Raw genomic sequence first — 15,464 nt, forward strand, 5'->3', positions numbered from 1 at the left:
AAGCAATCTACCTCCCGCGGTTAACTGACGTGAAAGCAGGCGAACGGCGGCGCACGGCGCTGCAGCGCAAGACGACGCCAGGTAAGGGGCTCGCCAATGGCGCGGCGAAGGAGGGCTGGGCGCTGGGGGTCTGTGACGTCACCGTGTGGCCGAGATGGGGGGAGGAGTGACTTTGGGCTTCTGCTGCAGCGGAGAATGACAAGAGGATGAGAGAGAGAGAGACGGGGACGGAGCGGTTTGCTTATTATAGGCAATAATAACAAGTATTTATATAGGGGCCTGAGGGGGAACGCGTAAGATGGGGAGTAATGACTGAATGCATGACGGTAAGATATTGCTTTTTTTTTTGTATTCTACCTTACGGGATCGCTATAAAGTCTAAATATTGAATAAGAGTCAGCTGTTCAAATCACTGCAGACCTGAACAGGTGCGCCCCGGTTTTGTAAATGTAAGAGTGTCTCTGAAATGTTTTTTTGCATCTGGCAGGTTATGCATTTGCTCTTCGTGAAGTATGTAAACCTAAAGCTAAGCAAGGGGTGACGCGGGTGCACCGTGACCGTAACGGAGCTGGTGGGGGGCTCAGAGCAGCCCTTCGGAGAGTTGCCGTGTTTTGGGGATGCGGTGCGGCGAGATAGCGATCTAAGCCGGAAATTTCAGGAATAAAAGAAAGTCTTTTGTGTGGTCACGCAGGGATAATACTCTCGCATAACCGTACGGCGCTCCATTCGCATGTCGCTAACTTAATTGTAATGGTTGTTTCGGCCGCGATTAAAAAGACACCGCTGTCGTGTCGCGCAAGGTGTGCTGTTGTTTGTGGGCTAGCTTGTAGGTTGGCGTTTGGTCTGTGGTACCTGGGTGGAGGATGTAGCAGTACACAAGGCACTACACAAACACCTTCAGAGACACGAAAGCTTACACGGTCTGTATCTCGGCTTTCTACCTTACCCCCTATTTCTGATGTTAACGTGACCTGTTTGAAACCTTGACAAGGTGGCATGCGATTTGGGCACCGTGACCGAAGAACAGTATCCTGTATCGTAACTTCTCGCTTCAACTTTGATCTGATTCTTTGCCGTACTGTACCTTAACGATTAGTTTATGGAGACCGCGCGTTCTTTGCCTCATAAAAAACATCTTAGTTAAGAGAATAACACATAAAAAGGCAACCTAAAAAAAAAACGTGAGCGAAACAATAGACGTCTTTGCAATGCGTGGATACACTTTCAAATTTTTGGTTTATTTATGCGTAATGCTAGAAATACATATATATTTGCAAACGAAAATAATTGAATGGCCTTTAGAAGCTATTGTGGTGAGCACTTAGTTAATAATGTCTTTGGTTTCTGAACAGCAGGCAGATCTAAATACACTGTGACCAAGAAATACACTATTATTTATACAATATATACAGTATTAACCAAGAAGGGTGGTTTTTTTTCACCCGTGTCTGTATGTTTAATTTAAATGTAATTTTGAACGGTATAAGCAAAAAAAGAAACAAGAAGGAAAGCGCTATTGTTTTGCCTAACCGGGGACTGCTGTGCACAGTCTTGCCATCTCCACAGGCAAATTTGATTGTTTTTGAATGTCCTGCAGAAGGAGGGTCAGGATGCTTTAGGCAGGCATCACCATCAGCTAAACTAGGAGAGCTTGAGCAGATAAAGCATGACTGTAGGAGTCTTGAAGAGGTACTGAGGGAGTCTTGCACTCATCTGTCAGTTTGCAAAGAGGACTCTCTCAATATGACAAATACCTTTGTGACCCGTAACATAAAATCATATACATATATGCCTGTAATGTTTTCACTGTCATTCCTCTAAATATGAACTTTTCACATCTGAAAAAACCCAGTTTTCAAACAGAACATGTGGCGTTTCTTATCCTTTGAGGGTTGGCAGTTCACTTGAGAAGCATCTCGTCAAAGGAGCCTTGCTCAGCGTTCTTACAGACGGGGTGTTTTATTAACGGGTGAAGAGGATTTGTCACATCCCAACATCACAGTGGATGATGATGATTAATACTTTGCTTTTATCCTGACAAAAGATGATCCTTTCTGTACGAGCTGGGGAGTTCAGATGTAGATGTACTTTCAGTATATTATGAGCTGTTCATATAATGGAGTAAATATGGGGGCATTATAGCTTGCATTTTAATTCTTGTATATATTTAAAAAAAAACCCAAAAGGTTTACTTTAGCTCTCAGTTATAATAGCATGTTATTAACTTAAACTCTTGTGGAGAATTAATTTTGCCTCAAATTGTAATCATCATTGACTGGTCTATGCTGGTGATTGTCTAAAATTGCAGGGGGCAGTTTGTGGATGCCAGGAGTCAGCTAGAGATGCTACAGATCACACGGAATCCCTCCATTGACTGGATATGTCTCAGTGGGCACCTGGGTCACTCTGTTCCACCTCCTGCAATAGGTTCACGTCCAGCATCACCAAAGTGGACTCAGCTCTTGATTTTCAGATGGCTGTAGTTCGCTTTGTCCCTCAGTGGCCTGTTCCATTCATCCCCCACGTTCGAGTGAAACTCTTTTAAAATGGACCATGCATGTCTACAATAAGAAGATGATTGATGAGCTCCTTGCATTCCCCATAACACACATTTCCTGGTCCATTTTTTCCATTTATCTGAGTGGTGACACTCCAGGGCTCCGAGTCTTATGAATGGCTGGCTGACTGAAAATCACCAAATAACTGGTGCTAAAGATCAGTCCGGATCCAAGCTGGTTTGATTTGGTTGCCTTCTTTTGAAACCCTTTGTGTCCTTCTGTTGCAGGGGCTCTGTGTTCTGCCTGCCTTGTGTTGTCAGGAAGCTATGATACAGTTCAACCAGATGTCATTCCATCTAAGAGAATGACAAGAACATGTTTTCTTTTCTCTTCCCCCTTGTTATTTTCCACATTGTTAAGTGACACTTAATTTGCTGACCTTTGTTTTTATCTTAGTTTTTTGGGGATGTAACATATCTTCTCCACTGAAATGCAGGTTGTGTGCTTGACACAAACTTGTCAGCGTGGCTCAAACTTGGAGGGTGTCATGGGCACCGTAAAATTATGAGGAATCATTATTCTTGGCCATTCATTTCTTGAGTCGTAAGAAAACATCATTTACATTACTGTTTTAGTTTCTTGCTGCCTTCCTTTTTGTTTTCTGGTGTGAGAAGTGCAATATTTCAGCATCTGTAGTATAGTTTAGCCAAGTTCTAAAGCGCTTCCAGAAAAATGAGCAGTACAGTATCTCAAAAGGAATCTCACTTTCCTTAAATTCCATCTTAACTTTTATATAAATCCTTAACCTTTAACAATTTTCAAAAATATAGATCCTTAATCCTTGATTTCAGCATTGATTTCTGGATCTTTTGCCAGAAGCTGACCTTTGACTTTCACTCTTGTTAGGATTGGGCTTTCTGGTGAAGCCTTTCAAACTTATATAGAATAATAATAATTCCTTATACTTATGTAGCACTATTCTGGACACTCCACTCCGAGCTCGTTACAGGTAATGAGGACTCTCCTTCACCATCAGTGTGCAGCCCCTCCTGGATGATGTGTTGGTAGTCAGCACCAGCACACCAGTGGGGAGGAGAACAGAGTGATGAAGTCAATTCATAGATGGGGATTATTAGGAGGTCATGATTGGTAAGGGCCAATGGGAAATTTGGCCAGGACTCAGGGGTTACACCTACTCTTTTCAAAAAGCACCTTGGGATTTGTTTAATGACTACAGAGAGTCAGGACCTCAGTTTTACATCTCACCCAAAGGATGGTGCCTTTTTATAGTAGCCATTAGGACCCACACAGACTGTAGGGTGAGCACTCCCTACTGCCCCCTTTAATAACCCTTCCAGCAGCAACCTTAGTTTTTCTCAGGAGGTCTCCCATCCAGGTACTGACCAGGCTCACACCTGCTGAGCTTCAGTGGGCTGCCAGTTGTGAGTGGTAGCGTGATATCTCTGCTGCCTATAGAACATAACAAGAAAGTAAGAAATCGAGAAATATAGAAACCTTTGGGTTTAGTATTGGAAATCATTTTAGCAGCCTGAGAAATTAAAAAAAAAGTGTTTGAACTATAATGGCAGATGGTTTAAAAATCACGTTTTCATGCAATTTCTTTTCATGGACTCTTACATGAGAAAATGGTTGTGATGTATTGAAAGCAGTGAGAATATATAGACATCACAATAGACCAAGGTTAGAATTTTACACTTGGATGTTGCACTTGGGATCTACTGTATGCAATGCAATAAGAACAAAAAAAAATGCATGCAAAAATATCTCCATGAAGAAATGTGACCCTAGAATGGAGAAGTCCCACTAAAGTATTTTAATCATACAAAAAATTTTCTTTTTCCTTCAAAGCTGTGATTTGACTTCAGCTCCCCAAAGACTGTGTTCATGGAGTATAAACACTGTTTCTCAGGAAGGGAAATTCTGTGTAAGTTTGTTTTGCTATATTACACCACAGCTTTAGAGACCTCCTACCTTGCCAAGACAGGTAATTCATTTTTTCACAGGACTGTTGCAGCACCTTGAAGTATTTTATTTTAATCAATTTTTAATTTTCCATTCATTGCTTATTGCCATTTCCCTCCTGGATGATTGATATTGCTATGGAATATTTTTAAGGAAATAGTACTTTTCATCCGGCACTGAAACAGTGTTGATAAAAGTAAGGGTTTACCTGTTCTTTAGAACACACAAATCGGAGATTTGTTCTAGACCATGAAAAAGTCAAATTTGTACTAGTGCTATTTCCAATTTCAGCTTAGATCTGACAAAATGTCGAATGAAACAAAAACATGGAGGTGTAACATGTGCTTTGTTTCAATAATATATAGAGTTTCTTCACCCTGTCTCATCAGTATGTTTAAATCCTGTGAGTAAGAACAATTTAGGTTAAAATGGCTGCAGTGTGTTGATGTCGAAGCACGGTGCTATTGCTGTATTGTGCATTGCCTCAGCCAGCTTCTAGTCCTGTCCATGTCCCCGCTCTGGCAAAGATATAAGTCATGCTTGAGGAAGGCCCAGTGAAAGTCAGAAGTGTGGTTCTGTCATTCGTTATTATGCATTCTAGAAAAGTATTTGGAAACTGTAATATAGCCTGTACCTTAAAGGCAGCAATAAAGCACAACAGCATAAAAATGCTTCTTTTGTAAGTATTTCTACAGTGTTAACAGTTGTATACTGTGCAAGTAAATGGTAGTTCACCTTATTGTATAAAAAACATTCTACGGGTGGAGCAGTGGCTCTGTGGCTCAGGATCTGCGTCTGTGGCTGGAAGGTTGCCGGTTCGTATCCCGCGGCCGGCAGAGGAATCCTACTCTGTTGGGCCCCTGAGCAAGGCCCTTCACCCCAACTGCTCCAGGGGCGCCATATAAATGGCTGTCCCTGTGCTCCGACCCCAAGCTTCTCTCTGTCTGTGTGTCTCATGGAGAGCAAGTTGGGGTCTGCGAAAGACAAATTCCTAATACAAGAAATTGCATATGACCAATAAAGTGATCTGGTCTTATCTTAATTATAGTTGTAAAGTAATACTTAACTGTTGCTTCATTCTTTCAGTTGTATTTGGTTGGATTCATTACGTTACTTGTATTTGTATAGCAGTGCCATTTTTGTGTTTTAGTAGACAATTTTCAGCAGTTTAGAAAAGCAAGGTAATAAAATGAATTTAGTTTGCTCAAAAATCATCCTTCCATATTCAGATATTTTTTAAAAGCGTGAAATGTGTACTTAGATGGTAACTACTCAACAAATATGTGGCTGACTGATTAAAGCTTTTTGTGATATCGTGGGATTCAAGACAGCTTAATTATATTTTTATTTATTTGTATTTTAAATTGTCATGCAGTTGAAGCCATTTATGTCTACTCTTAAACTGGTTGCTGAGTAAGAATCGGTGCTCCAGTCAGAGTTAAGCATCCACCATTTGCAGGAAGCTTGACCTGGTATGTGTGGGAGCTCAGAGCTAAGCATTTTGAAATAATTCCCCTATAATGCAACATCTGGGCTTAGAATGAAGCCATACCTCCTCGACAAATGCAAAGTCAGACACAGAAGCAATAGTGACAGTGCACGTGCAAGCTAAGCATGCACAGCTAATTGAGTGGCTGCTGTTTGTAGTTCATAGCCTGTACTACAGGACTGGGCACAGGGAGCAATATTTGTTTTTGAGTATATCCTGATCATTTCTGGTGAGCACTTGATGCTGCTGTTTTCAAGAAGAACAGTATTCTTTCATGTAAGAGCCTTCTTTAACTAATGACCTAAATAGAAAACTAAAGGGTCCTTATTGAGTGTAATAGCTAAAAAGGGGTCTTGCAACTAGAGCGTTCTTTGCCTCATAGGAACGATGTGGGTATTTTGAAATACCTTTATGTGGAAAAGCATTTATTGCTGAATGAGGAGGTTTCACACCCTTTGTCCTCGGAATACTGCAGGAGAGATACACTTGCCCTTTCTTTAAACCCAGCTGCTGTAGTGCTTCTAATATCGCAGCATTGCACAGCACCAGGACAACCTTTAGAAGCACTGAAGGCAGATTATTTTCTCAGCAGTCAAGCAGCCATGGCAGTGAGTCTTAGTGATGACTGGTAAAGCATTTATGGAAATTCATAAAGAAAACCTTCTCCGGCTGTACAAAGCAATTGCTTATGCAGTGTAATTGCTTTGTCTTCAGTGTCGTCTTCTACTGTTTTTCTGCATTGTATGACATTTAAAGGTTTTGCTTTATGATTCAGTGTATGCCAGAGTGGTTTGTGTGATATAGCAAGGCATCAATTAATTGATTTATAATGTAATTCAGACACTTTCGTAAAAACATTAAAGTAGGGCACTTGTAGGCATTTGAGCACACGGGCAGAGATTGTGTCTTATTGTAATTCAATTGCTCATATGAATTCAGAGCCGGTGTATAGGATTTTCTCACAATATAGATTGAATAGCACTTTGATCATTAGCATAAACAATCTTCTAAATCGGCAAATGCAAAGTGATTTTCAGGGTGTTTGTTTCAGTACATCATCTGCTCTTAACTATGACAATTCCAGCTAAAATTCCCAAAATACATGTCAGATGGGGAGAATTAAAAATTTTTTTTTTCTTTTTATGTCCTATCTTGCTAGATGATAACTGTGATTTTTTAATTGGTTCCTTTGAAAAATGGTGAGTAAAATCAGTTTTGGAGAAGTTGTCCTTATGAAAAATGAAAAAGTATTTGTTTAAAAGGTTATAGAGTCTTTCCTCCTTGGAATATGTTAAAATCAGGATATTACAGACATGTTAATGAATATGTCGGATATAAGTGTCCTTTAATGCTTTTTTGGTTTATGGTGATGTTTTTTTTTTAACATTGTCTCAATTGAACCAAAAGGTTAATGTGAAGAAAATCAAATTAAAGGCACAACGCCATGTCAATGATTTAAGCCTGGCTCAGTATAGAATTTATATAGACAGTACTTTGTAGTGTTTGTGTTCTTTTTATATTAGACTTCTGATGTTGAAATGGCTTTGAATTCTTATTCTCTTTATGACTTGAAGGCATTTACTGCAAAACGAGTTTAAGCTAGGAGTACTTCCACGTAAATCTGCTTTTTATAAACAAGCCAAATAAGAAGTATGTAATGCATCATCATGTTCCAAGCAGTAAATCTCTGGATGTTTTGTATATGTGTAGTGAAAAAGTATTTTCTGTTGTTAGCCAACTTAGTACAGGAAGTGGAGACAACCATTTTATTTATTATCAAGAAAGTCATAAATCCCTAGACAACATGGAGCAAATCCTGTTGTGACCATTTCATTTCTCTGGGTAATTATAGAAACCAGGAGAGTTTTGCCATTTATCATGCTAATAGAAACTGTCCATTTACTGTCCCAACACTTATTCTAATTGCTCGCTTCCACCATGAAAGACAGAATGCTTCTGAGGCCCTATTAGTACTATTATAACCTTTTCTAGAAGTCAGAACCACACTCTGGATGGGATGTCAGTCTGTCACACCAGTCAACTATGCCAGCTTGTATCTGGGAGATGGGAATATCTCGAGAAAACCTGGCTGGACGCAGGGGAAATGTGCAAATTCCACACACAAGGCTCTCCAGGCCAGTATTGAATCCTAGAGCTGTGAAGCAGAAGCACTAACTACTCCACTGAACCACTTTCATTGACTGGTCTTATGAGTTTCACCCAATGTGTTTTTAAAAGGTTAGAACACATTTTTCTCCTTAAATTAAGTTGAACCTTCTCCCTTTAACTACTGCAACAGAAACATTCAAAAGTTGAAACAAATGTTTCACAGTTTGTGGTATCATGTAAGGGGCTGTAAATCATCTTCTTTTTAGAATACTTTTACTTTTATGTATGCAGTTAAAAACAAACTGTGTATATGTATGCTTAGGTAAATCTGAGTTTGGTAAATTCATTGTTATCTAGGTATCATTGCAAGGCTACAAAAAAGTCAGGTAGAAGGGCAGCAAGACTTTACTTTGCTGCTTCCTGACTTCCTCCAGCTCAATAAGCTCAATAAAATAAAATGTGTTAAGGTTCAGTCCAGCAGTTAGTCTATCAAAGAGTAGATTGTAACTGTGCTCTTCCATTCCCTGGGGCAAACCATATTCTAGTTACAAATGAATACGGGTCTGTAAGTAAAAGTGCTTTGTATATAAAACACAATTCACCTTGTTTGACAGTAGGTTGCAGATGTGCTTTATGGTAAAGCCTTCATGTCCTAATTGGAGAATATTAAGTTTACTGTCATCTGTAGAACTTCAAAGGACAGTTAAAGACCACTTATTTGTTTCGAGAAGGATTCCGTCTTTAAGAATGCTCTGCCCAATCGGGGAAAGTGTTTTAGAGCTCTGCAAGTTCAAGAACTGAACATAATCATATTGATAGTGATTTGGCTTGAGGAAGCAGAGGAAAGTCTTCTTCATCCAATCATTTTATAGTTATTTTCTTATTGTTAATGGTAGATGTATTCAGAACATGCTACAGAAAAGACATATGGTCCTTATATCTGGCTGTGTGCTGCATTTAAACTATTGACCTTGACAGGAATTCAATTTTTACAATAACTACAAGGTACTGCCTTTGTATTTATTGTAGGACTTCCATTTTTCCATACACTGAAAGAAACTGCAGCCTAAACCCAATGTCTGGTAATGTTATGTCTGGTGTCTCCTTGTGTCTGCAGCATGAATAGGTGAAATATTTGAAAAAGGACTCAGTTCGTTCTGCCATGTAGCACAAACGTGATTCATTTTGAACCACTTCATGCAGTGATGCCAGTGTCCCATCTGCGTTTTCATTATTTCACCATTGTAGACACAAAGAACTTTTAAACTTTTCACAGATGGAATACTTAGGTTTGCACATCTGTACTGCATCAGTAAATACATCTAAAGCAGCAAGGGGAATATGACATTTCTTTAGCTAGCATTTTAATCAAGTCAGGTTGTCCTGGTGACCTGGTGTTCTGGTGTGATAGTTGGGAAGTTTCTTCTTGAAGTATGCTATACTAATGAAAGGGGGTCTTATTTGTCCAGTTACATTTGAATACCTGTTAGTCAGCACCATTGTGGGTGTCAGTAAAGGCATTGTTTGCATTCCCTATAAGTGAAGTTATGCAAGCATATGACTTTCTGATTCATTTATTCTTACTGTACAGCACATCTCCCCTACTTGTCAGAATTAATTTTAGAGTGAAGTGTCATCTAAAGTGCTTTTTATTATTTTTGTACTGGAACCGAAAATGACAGTATGTCTGACAGTCTTTTGATACCAGAAATACCACAAGTGTGAACACATGATAATCTCTGCTCTCCGCAAGAGATTATTTTCAGGTCTAAGTGAGAAGGGAGTGTGAGATTTTTTTTTTTGCATCTTAAGCACCTATCTAATTAGGTTTTTGAAATTTTGTTTAAAATGTAAAAATAGTTTTTTTTAATTTAAACTTCATAAATAAAGGACTCATTAGCCATGCAGGTGAAATGTGGTGTAGTACCGTAAAATAATGACGATGGAAATTGGACCAGAGGCAGTGGAGTGACCAGTGAGATCAAGGGGGGAGGAGTTCCATGTGAAAACGAATGTCTTTACATTCAAAGCACAAACGAAGGATGAATTTCTTTTATTATGGTACACTGTGCCTATAGACTGATATGGTAAAGGAGAATGTCATTAGAGGAATGAGCTCACCACTTCAAGCTGATTGATAAAATACAAATTTCTGCAGCTTGACAGCGAATGCTGCCTGTTAAAATAAGTCAATTTTGTCTTGCATGCTCTTGGTGGGAAGGTCAAAACAACTCAAGGAAAGAGACACAAAGGAGAGTTGAAAGTGCCATTGTGTTGTTTTTAAGGAAGGCAAGATTGACAGGGTCTGACATTTAAGAATAAAAACAAGGCGGTTTTTAAAGGAAGTATTTTTAAATAGGTGTTATCCATCTCTTCTTTCAACGCATTAAAGGCTGTTTGAATGACCTAACTAAAATATTTATCGGTAACCATTTCTTGTAACACTAAGTAGATTTTTGTTTGAGTTGACTTACAAATAAAATCGGTGTTTTCCTCTCATGTGAAGTGATTTGTAATTTATTTTTGGTATTTTGTTTTCCAGTTTTACCCTGTGGAGGTTGCTACAGTTCTAGTGCTACAATATTCTACTCTCAGAGTACACCAATGTTTTGTGGAATCTCATGTACAGTACACTAGGGTGACTTCATATCTGGGTAAAGGTGGAAAAATAAATGAGAAAAGACTGTTTAAGGTTATCATAAATATCAATCCCGGTATTATGGCTCAGAAAGATAAGGGAGCAATGAGTTGGGAAATATTTTTTTTTTATCAGAATGCTTTTTTATTATATTATTCTGGAGAAGAGCGGCCTGTATTAGATGTAGCACTCTGCTGTAGCTGATAAGCACAAAATTAAAGAAAGACAGCTTAAGTGTGTCATTCATGAAGTCCTGCAGTTTTACTTTAAAGAATATTTACACAGGTGTCAGGTTTGTGGATTTTGCCAGGGCTTGATGGCATGTAGGCTCAGCTTTGTAGTTTTTGTTGCATTTATATGAAGCTGTGATTTGTCCTAGAAAAAACGTATGTAATAACCCTCTGACCGATAACGAGATTGTTTACACTTTATGGCCTAAATAAATGTCTTTTAGAAGTTCAGAAAGCTCGGTGGAAATCTTGCATCCGAGATTTGTCTGAATATTAAAAATCTTTCAAAATCTTATTTTAAAGTTTTGTGGCACACATGGGAGCAGGGTGGGAGCAGGGCTATAGCAGTGGTTGTTTTATAGATTGTGGGATAATAGATGCACAGCCATGTGGTAAGAAAACAGTCTTCTTTTTATTTAGCACAGCCTGCTCCTCAATAAGCTTCTGTGCATTTACCCAGGCCATCCTCAGCCATCTCTGAAGTTCCAGTAACAAGTCCTGCCTATGTGTCAAAAACGAATAGTAAGTAAAAATAAATGAGTGTAACAATACGGAAGAGTGCAAAGCCAGAAACATATCACCATGCTATACATTTTAGAACACTGTTGATAGTGTGGATGTCATTGTGTCCCTTAGCATATACATTTGTAAATGATTGCACAGTAATGTATAATAAAGAAAGTAACTGCTGTGTGTTAACCCTGGTGTCCTGGCCAAATTTCCCCCTGGCCTTGACCAATCATGGCCTCCTAATAATCCCTATCAGTGTATTGGCTTCATCACTCTGTTCTCTTCCCCACTGATAGCTGATGGGTGGTGTGTGTGTACTCGTGCACTTTGACTGCTGTCGCACCATCCAGGTGGGGCTACACATTGGTGGTATACTTTTTTCAAGAAGCACAACGGGACTCTAAATGACCACGGAGAGTAATGACCTCGGTTTTATGTCTAATTTGAAGGATGACACCATTTTTAGAGTATAATTGTCCCCATCACAATACCGGGGCATGAGAACCCACACAGACCGCAGGGTGAGCAGGGTGAGTACTGGCCAGGCTCACACCTGCTGCTAGACTTCAGTGGGCTGCCAGTAGTGAGTTTCAGGGTGATATAGCTGCTGACATAGGTAATAAACTGATGCCTTTGTTTAATTGGTCATTAGGGTGGATGGCTTGAGCAATCTGGGTTTCCTAATGTACCCCTTTAATTCAGACAGTGAAGAAACTTCTTGCATCTCAATCTGAACTGCCGTGTAATGGGGGTACTGGTACAACATGAGTGTGGTACGTCACCCAGGTAGATGTTGCACTTCAGGGGTAGATGAAATCTCTTTCTTCCTATATGTAAAGTGCTTTGGAGATCCTTGGGGATGGAAACATCCTATGTAAAAGCAAGGAGTTGTTATTATTAATTCCTGTTTGATAGACATGCCTTAATCTGTTATAATGGTTGAGCACAGTCATGCAGCTTGAATGAAACTAATGGCTCTATGTGGGCTGATTCTTAAAAGAACTGGAATACTTTAAAGAAGATGGTGACAGAAATTGTTCAGATTGTGCTGACTCAGGCAGCAGGAACTGTGGCTTGATCTATTTCATGTGTCTGAGTAAGCAAGGCTTTTAGACCACACTTCCAGCCCATAGGAAACCATAAAATGAAAATTGAACGAGGTGAGGACATGGAGTGCCTTAATGATTTCGGAGGTCAGAACAAGTACAGTACAGTAGGTTTCCTGCTACTTTATTTGACCGTTTCTGCTTGCTTCCTTTGGTGATACAGGGTTCGTATAAAACAGTCCTGATGTTTTGCCTGTGTGGTACTTTTGGTATAAAATATTTGTTTTCATTTTCTGCTTTGTATTTTTTGTATTTATTAAAATAATCTGGTGGTTCTCAGATTCAGTTAATATTGGTGTGCAGTATTATAACATAGCTGTGTCAGGTTTTCTTACACTGTAGAAGGCGAATCAAGTAGGACAAAGTCCACAAACACCACTGGAAGGGTTCATGTCCTTGCATAAATTAGTTTCTACTCCATATGAATTCAGTCCAATTTGAAATTAAATGTACTCCAAGTGGCAATTAATGTTTTTTTATAATATGTTTAGTTACAACCATTGAGGACTTATGATTGTCTGGATAGTTGAAAAACATACTTAATTGTGTCTCGATCAAGCAGTCTCAAAGTCTCAAAGGCAGCCAAGAGCTAAATAGGTTTACTGTGGCTGATTGGAACATTCCAGTGTGTCTGCCTCTTGATAAGATCCACTGGTTTCGCATAACACAAAGCACTGCAGGAAGTGCCTGATTTGTGGGTAGGATGGGTTTTAATATGAAATCATGCACAATAAACAAGCTTTGACGGACTAGATAGTGACAAAGATCTGACCAGCAGCTTGATTACTCTTAGAGGAGTGAATATTGTAATTTTTGCTGGAATTTACAGAGGAGTTTTGAGATTATTTTTACTCCAGTCGTGGGATAAATTTTGTAGTTTGCAGTTTGTATAATTTGATCTATGCTTTTATGTAGTTAACAAAGAACATTTGATCTTGCACTTAAAATGACTGCATGTAAAACTGTGATCTACTTAATTTGCAAATTTTAGTTCTGCTTCATGTTTCTGATAGGTTTTCGTAATAAGTTCAAATAAAGAATAACAAATGATGAATATGGCATTCTGTATATTTGCCCTCAGTAAGCTAGACCCAAGCAAGCACATTTGGAATAGCCTCTTTGTTCTGTCGTATGTTGTTACTATTTTATCATATGTCTGCATCAATGTATTAGTTGTTAAAGGGCTGGAGGTAGAGATGTGGTTCTTGCTTGAACTACATTCCCCAGAAAGCTGGAAAAGTACTTGTGGTTTCTTTTGGGGGTTTTGGTGTCATTAAGAAGCATAGCTGTCTGGCTATATTTATGAAGTGGGTACATTAAGTTCTTCAGTTAGGCTTTTTTGTTGCTTTGGAGCTTTAAATAAACTTTAAATAAAGAGCACTGTTTCTTTTTACCTTTATGTCTGAGTTTGTGTATTTGTTGTCTTGAGACTCGGCTATGAAGCAGTACCTTTTATGGCTCCCCACCACTGGGCAGACCACACTGCCTTTGTTTTCCTAATTTAATTTACACTAATCTAAAATGTTGTTTTCCTGTGGTATACGGGAGACTGGTTAGAATCATCTGCTGGGCTCAAGCAGAATGAGGAAAATGCAGATAAATGCTTTAATTGAAGTGATGTGATTAGCGGAGTACTGCAGGGATCTTTATTAGGATCAGTGATCTTCCTTATTTATATCAATAATCTAGATACTAACATGGTAAGTAAACCTGTCAAGATCACAGATGATCCTGTGATAATGTAAAAGCTGCAATTCAAACAGAATTCAAGGACTGAATTCAGTGATCTAGCAAATGGATTTAATGTAGACTAGTGCAGAGTATAAGACGCTACTAGCAAAAATGTAAAATATGATGGGGAATAAAAACTGACAATGAAGAAGCTGATTATGAAAAAGACTTAGATGTTTATGTTAACACATCCTTTGCATTTCCTAGACAGTGTTGGGAAGCAATATAAAGGCAAACATAATGTTAATGATATACAGTAGTTAAATGTAGAAATTAAATTAAGGGAATTTAAATGTTAAAATCTTATATGTTGAATATTATGTACAATTCTGGTTACCTCATTACAAAAATATATTGAAGCTGTGCAATAATTCCAGAAAAGAGCAACCAGATACATTCTGAGGTTTAAGAGATTGTTCTCCACCGACAGAAGAAAGTTAACATCTCTCGGAAATTCTGTTTTATCCATTAGCACTGACAGATTAAAAGAACTGATCTTTTATCTTCTTGAACATAGAGGACCCTGTGGGGGCATAGCACAAATGTTCAAAAACCACAAGTCCATGACCAAGGTCAGTGTCTTCAGAATCAACAGTGAACTATCCACCAGAGGAAAAAAAAAGGAAAGTGCTTTTATGGAGGTTTGTGGGAGCATGGAACAAGTCACCCAGCCATGTCATTGAAGCCAGTTTCCTGGCTTCTTCCAAGAAACAGCTGGATGGGATGCTTGCATCAGGACTGTAGGTTCTGGAAAACAAATAAGCCTGATGGTCTCCATGCCCTCAGTGCCAATGTGTGTAACCATCTTTATGTTCTCAGGGAGTCTGTACTTTCCCTTGGGATGCACTAGCACCAGTAAAGGCTTTAAATGTCCTGTCCATTGAGCCCTTTGTTCTGTTCAGACTGGCTGGGTTCAGTACGCAGTGTGACATACTAGACAGTGTGTAGTTTTGCTAAAAAATGCTTTTAGTTTAGGATGTTAGGCAGCCTTGTGTAAAAATGGAAGCAAGAGGAGATGTACTTTGAGGCTGCAACAGCAATGAATGTCTTGAAAAAGAAAGCTCCTTCACTTCTGTTTAAAAATGTTTCCAGGCTTTATAAACTACTGCATTTACACCCTCAACTTAACACCCTGCATTTTAGGAAGCCTTCCGGAAATGAGCCTGCTTC

General features: G+C 39.0%; 1 protein-coding gene across 4 annotated transcripts in view; it reads left to right on the plus strand.

Annotated features, from left to right (window-relative positions):
* The window catches only part of otud7a (OTU deubiquitinase 7A), a 106,982-nt gene continuing 91,518 nt past the window's right edge, over window positions 1-15,464 (plus strand). For 3 of the 4 annotated variants that reach the window (XM_069190720.1, XM_015343755.2, XM_015343757.2), the window contains exon 1: window positions 173-326. The gene's annotated coding sequence lies outside the window, so the exon portion shown is untranslated. Of the gene's footprint in view, window positions 82-172; window positions 327-15,464 lie in introns of those variants that run through there. The other variant, XM_015343756.2, reaches the window with a different exon arrangement.

The sequence above is a fragment of the Lepisosteus oculatus genome, chromosome 5 (genome assembly GCF_040954835.1).
Source record: "Lepisosteus oculatus isolate fLepOcu1 chromosome 5, fLepOcu1.hap2, whole genome shotgun sequence".
In the NCBI taxonomy this organism is placed as follows: Eukaryota; Metazoa; Chordata; class Actinopteri; order Semionotiformes; family Lepisosteidae; genus Lepisosteus; species Lepisosteus oculatus.